The sequence below is a fragment of the Protopterus annectens genome, chromosome 14.part0, assembly GCF_019279795.1.
Source record: "Protopterus annectens isolate FY-2018-M chromosome 14.part0, PAN1.0, whole genome shotgun sequence".
In the NCBI taxonomy this organism is placed as follows: Eukaryota; Metazoa; Chordata; order Ceratodontiformes; family Protopteridae; genus Protopterus; species Protopterus annectens.
In genome coordinates this window covers 1,084,425,979-1,084,451,898 of record NC_056748.1, presented here as the reverse complement: position 1 = coordinate 1,084,451,898, position 25,920 = coordinate 1,084,425,979, and positions in this window count along the sequence as shown.

Genomic DNA, 25,920 nt, shown 5'->3' with positions numbered 1-25,920 from the left:
GATATATATATATATATATATATATATATATATATATATATATATATATATATATATATATATATAATATAGATATAATATAGATATATATAGATATATATATAGACACACACACACATATATATATATATATATATATATATATATATAGATATGCAGATATATATATATATATATATATATATATATATATATATATATAGAGAGAGAGAGAGAGAGACACATGGGGCATACATACAGCGACATGTGCCTGGCGACCAAGCTGAAGCTCAGTGTTGACACTGCAGTGCCATCCCTTCTTGCCAGAACACTGAACCCATTAACTACCACATAGGTGGTAGTCTACCTAACACTGAAGGTGTGATAAGGGAACATGGGACACAGGTGGACAGTAGCCTTCCCTTTGATAATCACAGTACCACACTGGTCATGTACTCTGTCTACGTGGTACACGTCATCACAAAAGGTGTGTCATCTAGGGAAATATAGGTCAGTGTTCCCCTCTACTTATCACACTTAAAACCCATTAGGGAGTACAATGCCAACTACAGCAACTGGAAAGGCCACAGACATACCTCACAAAGAGTAATACCAGCCTCAAACAGATGCCCTATACAGACCAACTCACAAAACCACAGCTACACTGTGTTGCATACCGCCTACCCAGAGATGACCTCTGCCTAACATACTGAGCTATGTCACACCCATAGCTGTTGGACATCCTCCACGTAAACCTGTTACAATCCCTCCCAGATACATGCTCTAGGGCCCTACACCTTGTCAGCTCACAAACAGCACATGCTGGAGGGATAGAGTCCTAACTCAGAGACATGCCATACTCTGGAACAAACCACCTATCAATAGCAAACAAAGCTCCTCATTAGCAGTTGTCATAAATACTCCTGATGATTGTTTGGGAGATAGGAAATACACCCCAGGAATCACCTCTGTGGCTCTGGTTGACTGGGGCAAGTGAAATTAAATTACATGTGTGTCAAAGGCCAGGGTAGCATATGGCTAGGCTGCTGTAGGCCCTAGGGCCAATAGCGTATTATCTACCCATGACACGAAGCACACACACATGTACTTAGTGCAATAATTGCTATGTGAGGTTGACTGAGTGTGATGGTGAATGTGTTGGTGAATGTGTGCAAGGTCTGTAAAGGTGTGATAGCTTAGTGTGACATTGTTTCTGTTATGGTAGTTTGTGTCCTAGCTGTGATCCCAGAAAAGATGTGTATGCTATTGCTAGGCAGAAAAAGTAGTATGGCATACTGTGTGACGTAGTCCCTTGTTGTCGACTGTGGTGTCCCATTGTAGGCTAAAGCAATACAAGTATGCTTAGTGAGTGGTACTGCTGATGAATCCAACTCTCATATGAACTGTAGTACTACCTGATGCTGTAGGCCTAAACAGTACAGTATGGTGTATGTTCACATTGCTTGGAAACACTGTTTTGTGTCATCCCTGTAGTCCTCACAGATTACATACCTCAGGCATAAGGTTTTGCAAGTAGTGACACACATTACTGTATGGTACACAGGTAAAGCTCATCTGGGTCGGCATACATTTGTGTGTTGTATGTATGTCTGATGTGTGTGTAATTATGCCTGTACCATGCCCTCAATCATATCTGTGTTACAGGCTATGCATGTGTATCTAGCAACATGTATAGTCTACTACAGCAGTATGCCACCTATATCAACAACTGTGCACATATGTTAGGCAGGGGTTTGGCATCAATGACTACTGTGGTATACCTAAGAGAAATTTACCAACTAAGCCTAGTACATTTAATCCCCCCCTAATTAACACACTGCAAGTCTTCCAGAGTTTGTGTGAAAAAGAATTCAAAGAAATCTCAGATTTTGGTGAATTCAATAATTTGAGTGTAACTGAATACAATGCACTAAAAGAGTTATCAGACAACTCTGAAGTTAGAATAATGAAAGCAGACAAAGGGGGAAAGATTATAGTTATGAACACCAATGACTATAATAGAGGAATAATAGATATGTTAAAAGACACTGTCAATTACTGTAAAGTCACTACAGAATTTGTGAAAATCAGTTTTAGGAAAATCGATGTTCTTTTATTTGACATGTTTTGTCAGGGTGAAATCGAGAAGAATGATTATGATTTTCTTCTTGTAGAACATCCAAAAATGGCACATTTTTTTTGTATACCTAAATTACAATATGGCTTAGAAGATCTAACCTTTAGACCAATAGTATCGGCCAAAAATTCAAAAACTGAAAATATTTCTATTTGGCTTGATAGTATTTTAAATCCTGTGGCACAAAAAGCGGAATATTTTCTCAGGGATTCTTGGCAACTTTTGGAGATTTTAGGAAAAGTTCAAACAGTACAAGAGGAAGTGAACTTTGCAACATTGGATGTCAGGAGTCTATATACTTCTATTGACCAGGTGGAAGGGATAGAATATATGAGAGACTATTTAGTACATAACACAGAGATGAGTGGTGATAAGGTTAATACCTTATGTTCCCTTATGGAAATAGTACTTGATAATAACTTTTTCAAATTTAATAATGTGTTTTACAAGCAAACATCGGGAGTAGCGATGGGGGCTAGAGTAGCCCCGGCTTTTGCCAATATAGTAATGGCAAATTGGGAACAGAGGTTTTTGAAAAGCCATCCTAGTTTTGAGAAGGTCCAAATGTACTTTAGGTACATAGATGATTTGTTTTTCCTATGGAAAGGTGAGCAACATGAGTTTAGTGAAATGATTACTGACTTGAATAATACTACGAATTTTCTACATTTTAAATTGGGAAATTTTGGTAGAGATATTAACTTTTTAGATCTGCACCTATACATAAACCACACTAATGGTATGATCTTAAGTAAGATTTATAGGAAATCATGTTTCACAAACCAATACCTCCACAAAGACAGCCTTCATCCCCAACACATGAAAAAGAGTGTCGTGAAGGGGCAGATGATAAGGCTAAGTAGATTGACTACAGAGGACAACGTCTACCGAGATGAATTAGTAGTCTTGAGGAAGATGTTTGTTGTGAGGGGTTATAACATCAATTGGATTAAAAAGTTGGAAAAGGAAGTAACAAAACTAAGGGAGGGTGTAGCAAAACCAATTTTGTTAGTCACTGACATACTAGTAGAAACACCAAGAATAGTACAACAAGAAAGTCAGATTTTAAACAAAAATGAGCAGGATTTGAATATGTTTTACACAGCATTTCCACTCCCTATAGTGAATGAACTATGGGAGATTAAGAACATTATAGAGAAAAACTGGAGAATAATTCTGGGTAATAAAGACCTAGTAGGTTGTTTAGGAATGAGACCAAACTTTACTTATAAAACAGTTAATAATATCAAAAAGATTTTGGAAAAAGTAGATTTGTCATCACAAGTTAGGGCTAGAGAGGTAACTACTAAAAAGGGTACCTTCACCTGTAACAATTGCAGACAATGTAGATTCATAAGCAATACGTCTTTTGTTACTTTGAAGCACATAAAAAGAACTTTTTGGGCACGAAAGTATTTCAATTGTCATAGTGATCATGTCGTATATTTAGCCTCCTGTGTGACCTGCAAATGTTATTATGTAGGCAAAACTGTTCGAGTTTTGAAACGCAGGATATACGAACATGTCCTGGCAATAAAGAATAAGGACAAAAATAATGCTCTAGCAAGACATGCTCTAATATGCAGAGAATTTAAAAAGTTTGAATTTTTCATCTTGGATTTCACAGATAAAGGCACATTTATGGGAGATGTTAACAATAGATTAGAACAGAAGGAAGCCCTTTGGCAATTATTATTGGGGGCTGATCAATTTCCAGGTCTCAATGAAGTTATTAATATTAAATGTTTTTTGTTATACAAATGATTAGTACATATGTACAATTTGAGACGTCATTGATTAGTAACTAACATGGTTTTGGTGGACACTATTTTTGTGTCACTATTCTAGTGTTACTAACTTCCATGGTATGATTTATTAGATGTTTCCTTAGAATAGTTCCATTTTGGATAAATTTGTAATGTGTTATTATCTGATTTATAGGTTGCCAGTTTAGGTTTTTATTACTATGTATGATCTAAGTGTAAAAAATTGGGACAGTGATTATTATATACATTGTCACACAATTTAGTGTACAACTAATAGTAACTTATATTATTATATTATATTGTAAATATATGTATGTATGGTGTAGTTTTTACACAGGATTTGTGTATACATATATTCTTCATTTTTTTATATATATTGATATTCATTTTTATTATTGTATTTAATGTAAAGAAAATTCATTTTTGAAATAATTTTTAAGATATCCAAAACTAACTTTTCATTTTTAAATGGAAGAGTTATGACATAATTTCCTGTATAATCTATTTAAAAGACAAGAGTTTGGGAGGGCACTTGTCTTTTTCTGAAGAATTTCACGTTTTTAAAATAAAGTGGAAGAAAGCGCTAAATTCAAATTGCCTTTATTGTGGTACTACACGCATTGAGCTATCCTGTGTTTATTTTATCTCAGTTTGCGGTTAGTCCGTGTTTTTTATTTCATACCGGTAATACTGTAACTGTACTTTACATTCATTGCAATGGATGACATCATTCTCGATCCATTAGCTTGATATATACCTCCTGTGGCTAGGTGGTGCATTGTGTCACACACAATGTGCCATGTACTGTTGTATAGTCTTACATACTGGTTTCACTTTGTTGCTGTGCAGAGCATGGTTTAATATATAAAATGTGCCAGGCACTGTCAGGCAGTTGTGGGCTGAGCAGTGATATATGGTATTAATAGTGTATATCTACTGACAGCCAATAGGTTGCTATATATGGCATTTCATTGATGTCTGTCCTTTATAATGTTAAGTGTGCCACATGACTTGCTCACAATTATTGTTTTATTGTCTTCCGGGGACATGTCTCACAATTGCAAACCCGCGTATTCCCCTGAAGAGGAGGAAATAATCCTAGATGCCCTAATACAACATCACAACCTGCTGTTCTCCAGAACCAGCCAGGGCCAACATGGGCGCACTGCACTGTGGCAGGATGTTGTCCACCAGGTGAATGATGTAGGCATGCATAACCGGACTTATGAGCAGATATGCCATCACTGCAGTGATTTACTTAGACATGTCTGGCAGCATGCCTCTGATGTCCACAGACAACAGCTTGCCACAGGTGGTGGTGCAGCAACACATCCACCCCTCACCAGATTGGAAGAGCTGCTCCTCAGCATGGTGGCTCCTGGCCAACCACTACAACAGACGTGTCATCATGGAGGCCGGAGTCACCCAGCAAGTTGACTCAGATTGTGCAGGTAACATGGCATATCTGTAGACTACTGTTATCTCGATTGTTAGAACATGCATTTATCAGATGTGTACTGTGTATTTAGAAGATGTGGAGCCTGGTGTCATGCAATACTGATAATTTGGTACATAATCTGCATGCCTGTGACTGTCACCTGTTGTACTACTGTAAAATTGCAAACTCACAGCAGCAATGCCATAGTTGTTGACACTGACAAACGGTTTCATATCCTTGTAGGTCCCTCTGGTGTGATAGTACGACAGCAGACCCATGCTGGTGAGTGTTCTACATTTAATATAGCATATAACATGTGCATGTCGTAGGAGAGTTGTAGGCCATATACACATGTAAAACACGTGAAAGAATACAAAAGCTGGATAAATGCCTGGTATACACCTCAAGCGAAAAAATAAATGAAAAGACTGTGAAGCTGCAAGTGATTTATTTCCTGATGTGGATTATTCCATTTTTATTTCAGCTGTGGTCTAACCATTGGTCTTTTCATTTTTTTTACACATGTAAAACACCTACACATAATGCATGCTCTGCGTGTTCTCTGTGGGACTATGCACATCCCAGTAACATGAATAGCTGCCTCAAACACATTCAATACACAGAGCATCCCAACCAATTGTGGTACACTGTAGTGGACATTGTATAGGCAGAGTCAATACACATGCACACAACATACACCACTTTGTCATACGCAGTAAGTGTTAATATGATACACATGGCGTATGTAGACACCTGTTGTAAGGTCATTAGACTCCAGTATCCCAAATGTCATCAACACAGCACACATACTGTACCTGAGGGGTAGAGGCCTATCATGGGGTGACACTCTTCAACACACAACACATTCATGTTAGGCAATGCTCTCTATTGAACACCTTACATACCCATGTAACAACTGCCTGTGAAATGGTTAATGTAGCCAAAGTGGTGCAGGTCAGGTACAGCAAGATAGTTGCCAGTGTGGCATACATTAGTGGCCTTGAGTGACCACATGATGCTGCCTGATGATGGCTCATGGTACTACACTACATCCAGTTACAGTAACTACAGTACTACACATAGCATTCATTGCTATACACCTGACAGTTGTGTGCATCTGGCCATGGTATGTATACCTATGAGTGATGGTGCACAGGACATTGGAAAGCATTCTATACTTGCACAGCAATGTTGTGTCCATGTAGATATTGTGTTCCAGGGTGAGGCCAATCATTGAACAACACACATGCATCAAAGACATGTATACTATTATCAACAAGGACTCTCTACACTCGCACTGCATGCTGTTGAGCAACACACATCCTGACACGTGTGATAGGACTCTTTGGCTTGTGATACTGTACTCCACCATCAACCACTAATTATTATGTTCTGTATTGCTGTTGGTGTGTGTGTGTGTGTGTGTGTGTGTGTGTGTGTGTGTGTGTGTGTGTGTGTGTGTGTGTGTCAACTTGACTGAGTAGTGTATTTGTGTGCATGTGTTCATGTGTGCATGTGTGCATGTGTACATGTGTGCATGTGTTCATGTGTTCATGTGTGCATGTGTTCATGTGTTCATGTGTGCATATGTTCATGTGTTCATGTGTGCATGTGTGCATGTGTTCATGTGTTCATGTGTGCATGTGTTCATTTGTGCATGTGTGCATGTGTTCATGTGTTCATGTGTGCATGTGTGCATGTGTTCACGTGTTCATGTGTTCATGTGCATGTGTTCATGTGTGCATGTGTGCATGTGTGCATGTGTTCATGTGTTAATGTGTGCATGTGTGCATGTGTGCATGTGTTCATGTGTGCATGTGTACATGTGTGCTAACATCATGTACTGATTGTAAAGTTTGTTTCCTGTCTTCCTGTCACAGGTGCTGAGGTTGTGTTGGATGAGTTCAGCAGGGAACCTGAAGTCACTGCCACAAATAGTAGACATGATGATACATGTGTTGTGGCACAGGCAGGTTTGACAGGGTCTGTCGTTGGTCCACCAATCAACAGTACACAGCTTTCCACCCCATCTACGCGCACATTCATGCTGCCAATACATCCCTCAACACCACTGGCCTTAGCTGAGGGACAGCATACAGTAGGCATTGACCAGGATAGTGTGGTATCTATGGCACATGCATCCCCTCACAGCAGCCATACCCAGACTCCTGGAATGGTACCACATAGGCATCTGTCCAGGGGTTCTCATGGGAGCACTGCTGGTCGTAATGCCCCTGGCAGATGTGCCCCCACAGGTATTACAACCTCAGGTATATTCCGGGCTGTAATGCAGGCACAGGCACATATGGAACGGTACACCAGGCAGGGACTAAGGGCACAGAGGGCCCATAACACCACTATCAATGACAGTATCCGTGACCTTGCCGGTGCCATCCGTAATTACACCGAGGTCATTGATAGACATTGAGGGGAGACACTAGATGTCCTCCGCAATGTCATGTCCATGTACCAGGACAGTGCAGGACGGCTGAGACGTCGACGTGGATGTATGCCAGCAACATCATCAGCTGGACACACAAGTCACAGCCGCTCCCGTAGTGGCAGTACCAGTCCCAGCTATGTTGGGGCTGGGCTGTCAATAGACCATCCTAGACGACCACATGCAGGTGGCTCTGGCCTGTCCCAGCAGTGACATGGGTCCAGTCGACATCCCTCTGCCTCTGATGATAGTACCCAGTATGGCTTAGTACCCGATACTGTCCGTGGCACCCCTACCAGGCACAGGTACTGTGTCCGTGGCCAGAGACAGTGATCTGTACAGCCTGGCAGGTACAGTCTGTGGCTGTCTCACAACCTCCTGTATTTGGCAGCCACATGGTGGAACTGTGTGCATGCAGACACACACACATAAACCAGACACCTAGGGCTAACACATACACACACACACACATTACATCAACATTGACCCATGCTGTACTGTTGACCCTCACACACACACACACACACACACACACACACACACACACACACACACACACACACACATGTCGATTGGATGGGTCATTGTCAGGCTCTGGCAAACCAACAACACACCCTGTGCATATGATGAAACTGTGCCACCTCCTGTCATCTGTAATATTGATGCAGGAACAGGCTAACATGGTGCTGATGCACAGGGTGACTTAATAGCAGTGTAGGAATGTTAGCATGTTGTCAACAGTAAAGTGTAATGATATCCTTGTAGGTATGTCTGAGCAGGCATGATGCATTAAAGTTATGATTATAAATGTAGTATTGTTTACACCAGTGTTAATTCCAAAAATGTATTGTCCGCCCATGTGCCACTTGGCTGATGTGTGTGGTTCTGGCAGCATGTGTTGGTGAGTGGACAGTACGTGTGTGATGTGTGCAGTACAGATTTGTAGGTGTACATTTGTGAACATGGTGGAGGTGCACTGTCTGCATGTACGTGCATAGTGGACACATGGGAAGGGTGACATGCCCTGTATTACACAGTGTTAACCCTTCATATTTTCTATTGGTGGCCAGTATGCATTTTACTACATGTATTTTTCAACTTGAGTATACATGTGTGTATGACATGGTTTGACACTATGCTGTGGGTGATACTGTTAATATCTGTCATTGGTTTGCATTCTGGTAGTATACATAACCTCAACAGCCTGATTTTAACCAATCGTTAGATAATGTCTTGACAACTGACACACAGATGTAGGATACACAGTAGCATTTGAATCCTTCTGGTACTATACTATACCAGTAACCAGTGGTATTGACCGCCACCCATTCCTGGGACCACTCCTGTTTGGCATGTAGCCATCTTAGGTACAAGCAAACACACTAGGGATATGTCCGCCCACATCTGGTAATGCATACAGTGGCCTACAATGCATTCTCCGGATGAGACACTTATCCTCCACAAGAGTATCATACAGACAGATACCTGTTGACCAACCCATGCTGTAAAGCTATAAGCCAACTATAGCATAGTCATCCACATTTACTAAACATAGTATCCTGACAGTACCACATAGGTAGTAGCACACAACATGTAGAAGGGGTACCGATGTGTACATACAGCCACATGTTATGTCATCTGTCCTTTGGTATTCACATTTTCAAAGGTATTCTGAAGTCCCTCAGTGTATCACATAAGCAATAAGGGGTCTGTATGCATATCCATGAAGTTGTTGTACACCTATAATGAATGCCCATTATTGACAGACTTTGTTGTGTTTGAACATGTCTTAAATATACCCCAGGCATGAACCCTCACTCACACTATTCTATAGAAATTGTCATGGGTGTGTGTGACACAGATGACCTAGGCTACAGATCACTACAGTGGCTGGTCTTGTCACAAACATACATATGTGACCTAGGGTCTGAGAAGCAGCAGCACAAACTGTCCATGGTAACAGATGTATTCACGTAGAAAGCAGGCTTCACACCTATGAGCTAATTGAGGTCACATGTACATATATGTATTTGCCACACAGATACCTGAAGTGTGCAATGCACATACTGTTGTTTTACTGATATGTCATACAGTAGTAAAAGCAAAATCCACAACACATTGACCAACAGTGTCACACACACACACTCAGCAATTGCAGGATTCAAACCCCTACCTAACTATGTTATGATACTAGAGAGCTACACATTAACACAACATGCTATATGTTTTCCTGGGAGTTTTCTTTTCCACTGCTGTATTTGTGGAATACTGACATCATCAGACTTGCCAAAGAGGAATTTACCTCTTTTAATGTGTTTTCCTAGTCTCCAAAAAGGGCACTCTTCTCAAAGGAAATCACACACACACATATACTCAACAACTGCAGGATTCAAACCCCTACCTATGTTATGATACTAGAGAAATACGCATTAACACGACGCACTATATGCTTTACTGGGTGATTTCTTTTCTCCTGCTATATTTGTAGGATGCTAACATCATCAGACTGGACATGGTAATGTGTGTGCACTTTGTTTTATGCAATCCCAGGACTGAACCATGTGGGACAGCAGGTGTTAACAGCTTGAAAAGGACTCCACAATTCTTAGCTTGTGTGATCTATCTGTGGACCAATTGCCAATCCATCATATGACAATGCATATTTATGCACAGATTGTTGATTTTGTAAATACGACATTTGTCTGGGATGTTAAAGGGATATTCAAAGTCTATGTGGGATGTGTGTAGCTCCTTTCAGTGATGTATGTCCTGGGTGGCTGCCTTGAAAACAGTCTAGCAGGTTTGGGAACCATGATCTGCCCATGAACAAACCAAATTTGGTAGGGTTGTGTGTTTGTCAGCTTCCAATAGCTCTGTTTATGACTTCAATCATGATTTACTCCATGGCCTTGCAGATCAGACTTCATAGGCTTATATGACTATAGTTCCCATGGTCTGTTGTGCACCAACACTTGTGGGGTGTGCCATATGTTGCTGTAACCTATTCAACAGTTTCATATCCTGTAGAGAGGGTGAGGCTCAACAGACTGTTCAGGTGCAGGGTCTGTTTGTTCTGCAGTTCACTTATGACACTTATAGGGAAACAATGTAATCCAAGTGATGCCATGTTTTCAGCTTTGGAAGGAGCTGTTTACCCATTCTACATGTGATATCTTCTGGTATGATGATAGGGCCTTTTGTCAGTGGGAGGTGGGTATGTATGTATGGGCCTGTCTGACAGGATGTCGGCATTGTCACTCATGTACAGTTGGCCCTGACTCAGGACATATATGAGTGTACATTGCTATTTATGACATAGCTAAAAGAAGTGTCATGTCTGGACTCCTTCACAGATAATCTTTCCAAAACACCATCAAACCTAAGCACTAAACCCCTGTTATACTCTTTTACACACTTAACACCCTACTGATCCTTTTTGATCAGTCAAAAGAGTATTTCATCATAATATCCTGACATGTCCAAAGGTCAGTTTCGTGTGTATTCTCCAGTCCAACTGGTGAATATGGGAATTTTGAGGCAATGTTACAACTGTCTTATGTACACAGACAACCCTCTCCTCCTCACAACAAACTCAGATATATGTGAGAGATGCAACTATATAGACAAACAGGAGGCTGAGCTCTATCGACCCATGACTGGCACAGTCTATCAGGTGGTGATGGTAACCACACACACCACAAATCCAGTCTCACATAGACCTATAGCAACAGCAAACAAAACACATTACCACACAAAAACATACTCGCAGACTCTAAATAAAAATCTGCCTAAGCAGCAGAGACCTCTAAAGCAGACACCCAAACAACTGCTACCCCACAACAATACCCACATATCACATAGTTCAGAAAGTCAGTGTGCCACACAGTCACTGCCCTTAAGGCTAAACAACACACCTAATACACTTGTAGTAGGTGACTCTATTGTCAGACATACTGACGTCCCACTCACCAGGCTGAACAAGGAGAAGGTCACTTTGAGCTGTCTGTCAAGTGCCAGGATCCGCCACATAACACATGCACTCAGGTCACTCCAAAGCAAGTACAAATATGGCTCCATCATTGTCCATGCTGGTGTGAATGACCTCAGATGTTCCTCCCTGTACTACATGAAAAGAGACATAGAGGAGCTCTCTGATCATGTAGCCCAGGCCGGTATGACCCTGACCTTGTGTAGCATCTTACCCACACCAAGAATGATGCCACAGTATAAAGACAAAATGATCAATTTTAACAGTTGGCTAACGTATTGGTGTCATTCAAAGGGGATCCAATGTCTGTCAGCCTGGGATGACATGCCACGTTGCTTCGCTAGGGACGGCTTTCACCTGTCACCCCTGGGCTTTCGAATACTGGCTAAGGCTCTTGCCACCCCATAATGCCTTTTTTAGGCAAGGCTCAAAAGACAAACCCACCTCCATAGACAATACAAGGTAAAAGAAACTAAGGGTAGTGCTGCTCAGCGCCAGAAGTCTAAACCTCAAAATGCATGCACTCAAGGCTCTCCTCAGTATGGAGAATATCGATATCTGTGCAGTAACAGACACCTGGTTGAAGGCTCCCGAAAGCACCCCAGCACTACCAGGTTATACTTCATACCATGCTTTTCAGCCACAAAACTCGGACCGACCAACAAAAATAGGGGGAGTATCCATATACATCACAGATACACACACCTCCAGGTTAGTAGCACTGCACGAAGCATCAGAGACCATACATGTGTAACTAACAGTGGGCAAAACTGCCTTTCAGTTTGTAGCCTGCTACAGACCACCCTCCCAAACTCAGGAACCCTACTCGGCTTTCCTGAGAACACTGGAGAATATGAAGGTCTCTTCAAACACTATTATATTGGGTGACTTCAACTACCCAAACATAGACTGGGAATACTACTCAAGCCCCAACACCCTCGCCCAACGGTTGCTAGAATTTTTAAACCCAAATGCTATGGCCAACTGGTCACCACCCCCACAAGAGGGGAAAACATATTGGACCTGGTCATCACCAACATGGGGACTCTATGTTCCACACCAGAGGTATACCCCACATTGGTAAGGTCAGATCATACATTTATCTCACTGGACATCCATATCCTGTCCCCGCCCCTATCCAAGGTAATCTCGGTGAAGAACTTCTCAAAAGCAAACGTCACACTTCTCAAAACTGAGGTGGTATCCTTCAAAGACCCTGGGACAGTGGTAAATACGGCTCAAACTGCAGAATCCTTTACAAATGCATTCTATGGACACCTACTGGAATGCATGGATTGTGTCTTCCCCACATCCCCCATAAAGAGCAAATGTCCATCCCAACAGAGTGTAGCCTCCCTGACATCACAGATGAACAGGTGAGAGCTGCCCTCTCCAAAGCAGAAAACACAGCATCAATGGGACCGGACGGTATCCCTGCCTGTGTCTTACACGAGCTTCAGGAAGAACTTAACCCTCACATAAAGTCACTGTTCAATATCAGACTTACTACAGGATATGTACCCAAGGAATGGCGTACAGCAACAGTGGTCCTGCTCCACAAAGGTGGTGCCACAACAGACCCCAGACACTATTGCCCTGTAAGCCTAACTAGCCTGGTCTGCAAAGCTATGGAGCATATCATCATGGAACTCATAAACAAAGACATCGGGAACCTACAGACACTGGATCCTACCCAATTCGGCTTTGTTGAGGGCAGATCTTGCCTCTTGAACCTGGTCGACTTCTTTAAACAGTTACTAGGTCCATAGACGTAGGGAAGGTAGTCCACACAGCCTACCTGGACCTTGCAAAACCCTTCGATGCAATACCCCACTCGGGCATCATAAATAAGCTCACCAGCTTAGATATCAACACATATGTCACAAGATAGATTGCAAACTGGATATTGCAGGTGCCATGTCTGACTCTACACCAGTTACAAGTGGCATTCCACAAGGCTCAGTCCTGGGACCTCTCTTGTTAAGTATATACTTCTCTGATGTACAGGCTAACACAGGAGGAATATGACTGACTAAGTTCGCAGATGACTGCAAACTGGATGCCATAATTGACTCTCCAGCTGGCACAAGCATCCTTCAAAAGGGTCTCACAGAGATGGATAACTGGTGCCAGAGCCATGGCCTAAAGCTAAATGCCATTAAATGCATAGTCATCCCCTTTGGGAATAACAAAGTGCCCACACATTACCACATAGGTGGTAATCCATTAAGTATGGAAGAAGTTATTAGGGATTTGGGGACCCGAGTAGATAGTAATCTCGCCTTTGACAATCACGTTGCCAAAGTGGTTAGACAGACCTTCTATATAGCCCACCTTATCCCAAAAGGTTTCACATCTAGATCAAGTAAAGTCATTGTGCCCCTATACTCATCAGGCCCATGATTGGATACAATGCCCCATTTGGGATGTACCTTACCCGACACCTGCAGCAACTGTAATGGCCACAAAAGTACCTCACCAAGTAGATCTAGGGACTCACACAGATGCCCTGCACAGTTCGGCTAAAGTAACTCCAGCTCTACTCAGTTGCTTACCGCCTACTCGGATGCGATCTGTGCCTGACGTATAAAGTCATGTCCAACCCAGAATTAATGGACATGCTCCACCTCAGGATATCCGAATCCCGTAGAGCTATATGCTCCAGGGACTTAAACCTCAGCACAGAAATTAATAGGACATGCTGGAGGGACAGATTCCAATCCCAGAGGCTCCCCTCACTCTGGAATGAAATCCCAGTCCCATTTAGGCAGAGCCCCTCACTGACCCTCTACAGGCGAAATCTTGATGAGTGGATGGGTGATTGTATGTTTACCCCTGGGATCTCTTCTGGGTCCCTGGTAGACAGAGGCACAATAAACTAACCGTAAAAGGGCTATCGTGTATGACCTACTATTCACAGGCACAGTCTACTAATCTAACAGGGTGGCGAAAGCCAAACACACTCCGGCTAGGCTTATAAATGCCCTAGGGCAGATAGCCTAGTATCAACCTATGAACCTATGATAATGTTTGGAGTGCACATTGTTTATTGATGATACTGATTGCAGGTTTTTTATCTTCTTTGCTTTCCCACTTTCTATGAACAACCTAAGTATCTGTAGTACATATTTGATTATGACAGGGTTCCAATATATATGTATCTGTTGTCATATAACTGTGTGCACTAGGCAGATTGGTGAATACTGAGAGGTTCCTGGGTTAACACATGCAACTGCCAGGTATGTGTGGCCCACTGCTGTACTCAGACATGGCCTAAGTGTGTGAGCATGCCCAGTTTGGCCTTTCAGTGTTTTGTTGCCTGACATTTGTCTCATTTATTCAAGTGTGTGAGCATGCCCAGTGTGACCTTTCAGTATGTTGCTGTCTGAAGTCCACTGCATTGCCCAATATTAACATTTATACTATATGTGTGTTGAAAATCAGGTTATATTTTTACTGCAGGGCTCACCTTTGTGTCATAACTCGACAGGGATTATGCTGTGCCTGCAGGGTTTCCATGAGATACGTTGCATAGACTTATCAACAATTCTTCATACAGGCTGACCAGTGAAATACTGTCATGGTTTAGTGGATCAGTACTATGACTATAGTGCACAGTATCCTGGGTTCAAGGCCTGTCACTGCTTTATATTTTCATACTGGGCAGACCAGACTGCTTAAGGACCAGTAGAGCAAATATGAGCATGTTTACCTGCTTTTGCTCAAATTTGACCAAGCTTGCCCAACATTGCTCAACGTTAACCAGCATTGCTGAACATTACCCAATATTGCTTAACACTGACCAAAGTTGTGCTAGTTAGTGTGTGCAATTTTGTTTACATATATTAAATAATGGTAAAAGCTGTTTAGCACTGCTTTATATTGCTTAACACATGGCAATCATGCCTCAGGTGGTGCTGCAGGGCTGCCTATGTCGGATGCACATACTACACTCCCTATACATGTTTGAAAACAGATAGTGTCAAGTTAGGCATCTCTTTTACTATATGTGTGAGTCAGAGAGAGGTATCATTTCCAGGGTTCCTACTGAGCCAGTGTATGTGCTATGCATTGCCTCTTTGCCAAGGCCAAAGCATACTGGGCACGCCTCCTTCTGCCTACTGGGGCAGGCTCAGGTTGTTCCTCCTTCGAGTCACGCTCTGCCTGTGATGGCCTTGGCAATGGTGGGGGGCCATTTGGCCCAGGCCTATGCTGCTCCTGCTGCAGCTGTTTTTGCAGGATCATATTATGTAGCATAGCACATACCATGACAATTTGGGTACATGTAGTTGGTGAGTACTGCAAGGCTCCACCAGATGTGTCCAGGCACTGGAACCGTGACTTGAGCAGCCCAAACACATGCTCGATTACATTTCATGTTTGTGCGTGTACCTCATTATGGCGTTCCTGTTCAGGTGTGTGTGCATTTCTGATGGGTGTCATCAGCCACGGCTCCAGTGCATAGCCAGCATTCCCCACTAGGTGACCATGAGGAATGTCCCCATTGGCAAATGTCTGGTACAGCTGTGTCAGATGCCAAATATGTGAATCATGGTAGCTTCCAGGGCAGCCAGCACAGACATTCAGTATTATGCCCTGGGCATTACACACAACCTGGCAGTTGATGGAGGGGAAGCCCTTGTGGTTAAAGTAGACCCTACCCCGCTCACCGGCTGGTGCTTTGATGCATATGTGCGTGCAGTCTATTGTACCCACTACCTCAGGGTATTCCGCTATTTGCTGGAAGAGACGCATATTGCTGGCCAGTACCTCATGGGAATTGGGGAAATATACATGATCACCGACATGTGCTGACATGGCATCCAGGAACTGGTGCAGTACCCTGGATGCTGATGCCTGTGATATCCCCATCATATCACCAGTTGGTCTCTGGAAGGTACCTGTTGCTAATATTCTTAGGCCAACACATACCTTGGTTTCCACTGGGATGGGTTCCTCTCTGTTGGTTCTGTGTGTGAGGTGTGGCCTGCACAGCTCAACAATTTGCTGCATGAGGTCTCTGTCCACTCTATAGCGCTCCACTATCTCCAGCTCATGTAGCCCCTGATAGGTTACCCTGGGCCTGTACACTCTTCTCCGTCTCCTCACTGTGGGTTGTCCAGCAGCATTCACATTGCCACCACCCTCAGCATGTTGCATATGTCACCTTATAACAACAATGGCAGCCCCTAACATTTTTGGTCTCAGTAAAGTTTTAAGTTTTCACATCTCTTAGTTTACTGCAGTGTTGCAGTGTCTCTGAGGAAAACATGGTGGAAAGTTGTTTGCAGAGTTTTAAGTGCTGAGCTGGGCTGGGCTAGTGTACTGCCTGTGTAATTGCCTGATTCTGATTGTTTTCACCTGCTAGCTCTGCTAGTTCTCCCTGGTTAACTTCCTACTATTTGTTGTGCTTCTTTTTCCCTTTCTGTTTCCTCAGGGGGGCAGCACCGCGCACACAAGCGCAAATATGAGCACACCAGCTCACACGCGCGCACACATGCTTACACAGACTAAAACTTGCTTAGTCTTGCTAAAACGCATACACACAGGTGCATACGTGCTTACACACATTTCAACAAACTTTGACATGCATACTCCGGCTTAAACGTGCACACACAGGCGTACACACGCGCACACAGTCTTACTCGGATATACAGGCGTGCACCCGCATGCAAACAAGTTGCCAGCAGTTCAACAAGAAACTTTAGTGTTTTCCACAGCATACACCTTCAATTTCTTGCCTTTAGCTAGGGTACCTGTTGACACACCTCTTCCAGTGATGAGTAACTGACAGCAAACACATGCCACTCTGCTCCAACGAGCTTAACTTCTTTCATACATACCCCCCTCATGATGTCACCTATCTTCTACTCTGATACTCCCCTTATCCTACTCCTACACTCCACTGACTGTGCACATTTGCTATGTAAACTTGGGATTCAATATCCTTACCCTCATTTGCATAGGATTGCCTACTAATGCTTGGTTACATCTCTTAGACTGAGCTTCCCCCCTTAGCAACCTCTACTCGGTAGCCATGTTGTCTTCAGCCTGCCATTCCCTTGCATTGTAAATTAAGAATTACAATAAAATCCATATTTGTGGATTTTAATTATTGGTTTTCTGGTTTTTAGAGTGCAGCACATTTGTGCGGCGCTGCACTACGCTTAAACTTTGGAGACTGGGATAAAAAAAATTATTTTTTTTTTATTTTGCAACGGGGAACATTGCCAATGGCCTTATTTTTGGCCATTGGCATGCTTCCTCAACTGGATGCATCCTTTTTTGGTGCTGTCATGGCTCCGTTTTGCTATTTGTACAATGGTACTCAGTTGTCAATGGAGTACATTTCTACAAATAACACTACTCTTACTCGGACAGGTTTGGGTTTCCTGGATCGCAAATTTACCTCATTTGCATAGCTTTTACCAGCAATTGAGGTAATTTGCATATCCTAGCCCTGTCCGTGTAAGAGTCATTTTAGGAGCTCTCTTGCACGCCCCTACCGGCTGTTCCTGGATCACTCGGCGGACATGTTGGCTGCATGGAGTCTTACTCTACTCTTAGACTCCGTGCAAGCCTTCGTGAATCCGGCCCAAAATATTTGTAAATATTTACATAAGAAACAAGCAAGAAGAAAATGGTAGTAGAGATGAGAAAGGAAGAAAAGAGAGAGTTAGATGAGCTTAAGTGTAGATTATGCAATTGTAAATAGGTAGGATTTTGTCTTATTCCTAAAGATGCTACTATGTCTTACCTAAAACTTAAAACTTAGTGTGCATTAAATATAAGGGTCTATATGAAAACTTCAAAGAAGTAAAACGCTGAACGTTGAAACACTGAACCCACAACATCGATTGATGAAAATAGCAAAGCCCCAGAACATTGAAATCTTACCTAGGGCAAGATTTTGGTGGGCCATTCTGCGGCTTCGCTATTTCCTCCACTGTGGTGCGAGAGTTATGGACCTTAGGGTTAGGGTGCAGGTTAAGGTAAGTGGATAGCTAGTAATGTATGTATGGTGTAGTGTAGGGTTGGGTTTTGTTAACTGTATGTGTGTGCATTAATTGCTTTGTTTGTGTATAGTTTCGTAGGGTATGTGTGCGATAGTTACGGACCTTAGGGTTAGGGTGCAGGTTAAGGTAAGTGGATAGTTAGTAATGTATGTGTGGTTTAGTGTGGGGTTGGGTTTTGTTAAATGTATGTGTGCGGTTTATTTATTTTGGTGTGCTTGTGTTGTGTGTATGTTTCTCAGAACAGAAAATTTTTTCCCTCGGAAAACATTTGCTATTCTGAGCGTTCAATGTTTTCAATATTCGAAATTCCAAGTTCGAACATATGGTATTCGACATTTTGGAATTTCGAATATATGATATAGACCCAAATATAAGACTCCCTTTTACTTTAAGAATGGGATTTTATAGCAAAGGAACTGAATAATTTGTCAAAATAAATGGACTAAACTCATTTTAATAACATTGTGTTGATACACAACAAACACTTTGTTTGCAGACAAAGAATCTCTTTCACTTTCTAAATGGGAAGCATGACATAGTCCATATGATTAGAAGAATGAGTGATAAAAGGTCACAGTATATCTGAGAACTAGATATTAAGTGAAGGCAGTACTGCTGTTTAGCAGAAAGGACATAAGTACCAACAATATTAATATGGGTACTATATATTCTTACTCTGCAAACAGGACAGTATTGTGGTGAGTTCTGCAGGTATTTTAATTTTTGCTCACTGTTAAATATTGGTTGAATATGGATATCCCAACATATAAAATAGTTATCTAAAATTAAAAATTAATGATAATATTTTTAAAGACAGTTATAAAAGAATAGATCAGCTGATGAGGATTTTCTAATAATCATATTTTTTAATTTTCTGCACAAGTCAGAAAAATAACACCTGACATATGGTAGAAGCATAAACAAACAATATATCAATGAGGTAACCAGAGCTGCCATCTTAAAGAGATATACATAGATAATCATAAATAATAACCCCAGAGTTACAGCCAACAGTCCTTAATTAAACCATTCTTAAAACATTAGTACAGGTTCAGGATTTCATAAAACCATTAACTGAACATCTTAAAGAAAGGCTTTAAAAGGTTACCACATGTTAACATGCAAATCAATTAATAAATAACTTTGAGAAGATTCACACTTCAAAACTATGTTAAAATTCTTCAATAGTCAGGGAATCAGATATCTGGTTGAAGAAAAATTTACAAGTACTTCCTTGCAGGTAGCAATTGTTTCCTGAAGACATACCACAGCTTTAAGGGAGTCTCTCTTTTGTTCACATAAAGTTTAACAGAAGCTACTGTTGTGCAAACTAAATATATCTTCTGTTAGGTTATACCAAGCAGAAAATTATACGAGCCACAACACTGCCTTTTTTGTAATAATGCACTTTTAGGTTATTTCATAGAGAATGCAAAATAGATTGGAATGATATACATAACCAAAAATTGTGGAAGGCATTTGCAACATAACATCCTCCACATATACTGCAGTTCAAAGAGTCAAACATACCCATTACTGCTAATTTATAGGGATTTAGGAAGAACTTCTGTAGGAGCATAGGCTGCTGGTAAATATATTTAAGAAATGGTAAAATTGTATATGCAGTAGGCATGGAATAGATGGGTCTACATTATATCATTGAATGTTTAGTTTGTCAAACACCTAAACGTCGACCCCTAAAAAGCTACAAACTGCGAATGGCCAATTACACAATTTTTTACAGGGTAAAAATTTGCTTGGCTGGCGGAAAACCAAACATATTTTCAAGCCCTAATCAAGTGTGTGGCTTTGCCCCCCCCCCCCCACACACACACACCCTAAATATACCAACTCAGAGATTACTGTACATCTGGGAAATGGGCAAATTCCTGATGATGGCCAAGCAAATTTTTTCCCTGTAAAACAATTTGTGTAATTGGTCATTCGCAGTTTGCAGCTTTTGACTTTTAGGGGTCAACGTTTAGGTGTTCGACAGCCTAAACATTCAATGATATAATATAGACCTGAATAGACTACCAAATTACATGAAAGCAAGCGTCAGTTTAGATCATTTTAAGAATTGCCTGAACACTTATTATGCTAACAACTGTTTTGGTATATTGGCAGGCTACAAGGGCATTCATCTCCATGCTTGAAATATTTGTCTGTATGTATGTGAATTGCTTACCAGTTGGGAAAAAAAGACTTTAATTTTGAACAATGGCATCCAGTATCTGGAAGAGCAGGCATTTGAACAATAACAAAATTAAATGTTAAATAACACTTTTTTTCTGGTATAAAACATTCTGGGGTAACTCAACTATAAGAAATCCAACTATAGCTTCTTACCATTAATCCTAAAAACTGGACATGCAATCAAAGCTGCATTTCTTAAATTGAGTGTTAGAGTGCACTGGCTTTCAGATTTCATACTTTTACCATTTATTTTGCAGATGTGTAGGTGTTGCCTTCCATTAGGTGATTAGAAAAAACCTTTCAATATTGGAAAATCTAGCATCTTGTAGGTTCATTCTTAATTGTAATAAATATAAAGGTGATTGCAGCTGATTGCAGCTGATCGCTGCAACAGAAATTCTTTAAATGTTCTTACTTTTTAAGAAATTGTTGGAGCCAATTAGCAATAGTTTATTGAATGACAAATGTTTAGAAGTGAAGACGTGCTGATTTTATATATAAAAATAGATATTATATACTGGTATTTAATCTCTTGTCAAATAATCCAATTGGAGAAATCTAGTGAGTGATATCAATGGAGCCTATAATAAAATGTCCAGAAAAATAAAAAAGAAAAAGTTTCACTAGTCCTGACATTATATAAAGTGAATGAGTGTATATCTTAAGTTCACCATTTAATTTTAGATCTAAAAGAAATGTTCAAGCTGACACGGGCATTGCTATTATTCTGCTGACACTTGCAGGTGATTTTTAAAAAGATTTAAGGAATTTCCTTGAGATGTACAGCACTGAATTATCACAAGAGTAAAATAACTCCAGGTAGCCATTTGTTTTAATGATATAAACTCTAGTAAACTCGTTGGATTTGAATTTATTCCAGTAGATCACATTCTCCTTGATTTTTTTCTAAGGTTTGGTTGAAGTTTGCATAGATGAAGATACAGATGTTAACTCCCATATTTTAAAGTCTGTTGAGTAAACCATTACTACTTGGTGTCAGATAATAGTTAAGTATTTTTTCATGGCACTAGAAATGAAAAGGTTTTCTTTATTCAAATGAATTTATACTTTGAAATGTTATTATAATCTCTGGCTGCTTTCAGTAGATTAGGAAGATATTTAACTAAAGTTTCAAAAAATGTGAATATTGAGATTTAGAGTTGTAAAAAATAAATTATAAATGTTTGGGATCTTGGACATTTTTAAAGAATAAAGGTACCGATGATATAATAAAAAGACAGGACAAGAAATGGCATCCTTGCCTAATATATTTTGAAATATATATTTATTGCTAAACATGTGGAGCCTGAATCCCATGGAATGTTAATGACTTGGATATAATTGTTTAGAATGGGAATTTTAAGACTTAATATAGTTAAGGAATATACACTTGGTCAAATGCTTTGTTTGCCTCATTTGCATACTCCCTATACTGATTGTCATTAGACAAGGTATATTGCAATTTATTGGGTGTCATAATGTTGTTATAGGTCTAGGTCTGGCTCTATTCCATAAAAGCCAAATGGAATTTTGAGACTATTTGGTTAACATCAAGATGATGTCTTTACTGAGTATTAATGAATACATTTTAATATCTGTACATCAAGATGATAACTTTACTGAGTATTAATGAATGAATTTTAATATCTGTGTTACTCAGTGATACAAAATAACTCATATAAAATAAAATAATTATCTACTATGTGAGAATCTTGTCTGATTTCATACTGATTATTTTGAAATATAATTCAATAGGTTTATCAAAACTCTAAATAATTATTAAAATGATTACATCACAACCATTATACTCAGGAATGTTCCATAATGAGTTTTGATACCACCTCTACAACTTCCATCATCATATCTATCCGAGTAAAAGATTCCTTCCTCTCTGGAATCATATATTTGGGTTGAATTCAGACGGAGATCCATCACTATCACCCATTTCCTATATAAGAGTTCTTATAGACCTAAATCTCTTCCTATTCTGCATAAACTGTACTGAGACTATCCTATGGCTGGGTATAAAGATGCTGCTCTTCTGTTATTGACGATATATTCTTTAACATGTAATTTAATTTTAATACAATAGCTAAAAGTTTCAGTTGAATAGCAGCCTACTCTACATATTGGAGTTTGAGAAGTGAAAGATTAGAATAGTGCAAAGATTTAAGATCACATTTTCATCTGTTAATGATGTGAATTTATCTAGATAACATTTCAGTTGTATTTCTTCTGTATACATGTGAGCTATGATTTTTGAAAGTAAAGATTTGTAGTAATCTGTATTTTTGATGTATGCTGCCTTACTAATCAAATGCCTGTCAGCCACTGATTGAAATGTAGCCCATTTAATATCAAACACTATGTCCTTGTCTTGTTGCAATGCAAATGAGAAATTGACTAATACTACAAAAAGATCTTAAATGTCCTTATTTTCCACCTATTGGCTGAATTACCCAAGATTGATGTATATCACAATTCTTGTATTCTTGAATTCTGTATGCATTGTAACATTATAAATTTATAACCTTCTTAAATTACCTTTATTTGTGTCTTGATACTTAGGCTGGGCTTGAACTAGGTCTATTTGAATCAGTGCTTCCCCCAAGTCATCAAAATCAAATAAACATAAATGTTACTAATCTCTTGGGAAAACCACAACATCAGCAAATGACAATATATAGAATTACTTCTCAATAGCTTCCATGGCTGGTTCATTAATGATAGCATGTTAGGCATCAAGTTTAAATATCACATTGTAGTACAGGCATATCTGTCATGTAGGGGTAAATACTTTTAGTGGCAGGACACCATTATGCCAAGACATGTTCAGCATCGTAAGAGTCCTAATCAGTGATCATAATTTTAGGATGATGCAACAATCATTCCTATTTGTAATTTATCAATGGCTAGGTAGACAGGTGAGGTTTGAACCCCCTATCACCAAATATCTATCATTATAATGTCTCAGGTGCTCAATTTAAGATATACACACAAAGAAAAAAATAACTTTACTGGGCTGTTGGAGGGGCAGATATGGATCTCAGAGACTACTCCTTCTCTGGAATAGACTCCCAATTAGGTTAGAAACGGTTTAGGGAGATTAGCCTAGTAAACTCATATGATCCTACGTAAAATCGATTTGTAACTGAATACTTTTTATAAAATTTTAACCTGAAATCCTTAGCCATTACAATGGAATGTTTAACTTTTGATACACATTCACATTCATTTAGATATGTTGAAGCAAGTCTGACTATTTTTTTCAGCATTCACAGCTTTATAACAGACTCTCTTTTATTAGAATGAACGAGTTTGTGGGTAAGCAAGTTTGAGTTTGGTATCATGCTGAACCAGCAGTGGCATTCTAGGTAGCAGGTTAATAAACCTGGCACTACTAATCTGAGTCAGCTCTGTACAATACTGAGAAGTTATGTGAGACTTCCTAAAACTAGCACTACTAATCGCAGTCAGCTCTGTACGATACTGAGAAGTTATGTGAGATTTCCTAAAACTGGCACTACTAATCGGACTAAGCTCTGTACGATACTGAGAAGTTATGTGAGACTCCCTAAAACTGGCACTACTAATTGGAGTCAGCTCTGTATGATACTGAGAAGTTATGTGAGACTCCCTAAAACTGGCACTACTAATCAGAGTCAGTGCTGTATGATACTGAGAAGTTATGTGAGACACCCTAAAACTGGCACGTCTTTGCCGGTTGATGTAGTTATCCTGTTTTTCACCATATTTCAATATTTTGAAATGCTGTAGATCACTAGGTGAGAAAGGCAGTTTCTCCAGTTGTATAACACTGCTTATGTGATAGAAATTTAAGTTTTAATGGCAACACTAGAATAGAGAGTATCTTTTTGTTGTGCTACAAAATTTGGAGTCACTTTATGCTACATGAGCTAGTTTTTAAAGACTGTGTAGTAGACCAAATAAATACAGCCAAAAATTATTCAGCTTCACTACCATGCAGGTCAGAGGCTTAATTACTTAATTTTCATAATCAGAATTACACCAGGACTGGGTGCTGAGTCCATCCACACTTCCTTTTTTGTATGGGGTTGGGGTGTCATTTCAACAGTGGTAATCTAGAACGAAAGGTTTATACTGTCGGGTGGCTAGTTCACCCACACCACACTTGTATCTATGGCCAATTTAGAGTGTGCAGTTCACCTACTGCATGTCTTTGGAAGGCATCTGGAGCATTTGGAAGAAACCCACACAACAACAGGGAGAACATGCAGACTGAGCAAGAAGGCACCCCAGCCAAGAATCTAACTGGGGAACCTTTTGCTGTGGGGCAACAACACTATCTGCTGCACCACTGTGCTGCTCTTTGGGTACTGAATATCCAGTGAATACTGTAGCATGCAGATCCAACTGCTTATACTGACACCATTTTCTGTTTCCTACAGCTGATGAGGATGTTGGGGAGACAAACTACTGACAAAAGATAAGGTAAAGATGTGTGCAGTACAAAGAGAAATACAAAGTGATGTTCCTTCTATGTTAGATAGCCTGACTTAATGAAAAGAGAAGAGTACATGAATGAAATGCTGTACAGCCCTGAACCCTGCTGTGAAAGGAGATTAACAAAATGACTAATGGTGGGCATTCTATTCCATGGTATTACAACCTTTATCATAGCACTGTGCAAATAGGAATGGCAATGTATTGACTGTCTTTTAGTTCTGAATGTGATGTTTTACAGTAAATGATGGTATGATGACCACCAGGAAACATAATATAGGACATGTTATACCACGCGTCTGTGTTTTACTCAAAGATGCCAGAAATCTAAATGATGTTTTAATAGTGCAGCCTAAGTGGAAAGTGATGCACTGAATGCTGATAGAGAAGATGATATAGCACACTAAAGGTATCCCAAGGGCTCTGCAGTGAATTGCATGAAATTAGGAAAAAAACAGAGAATCTATACAATTAC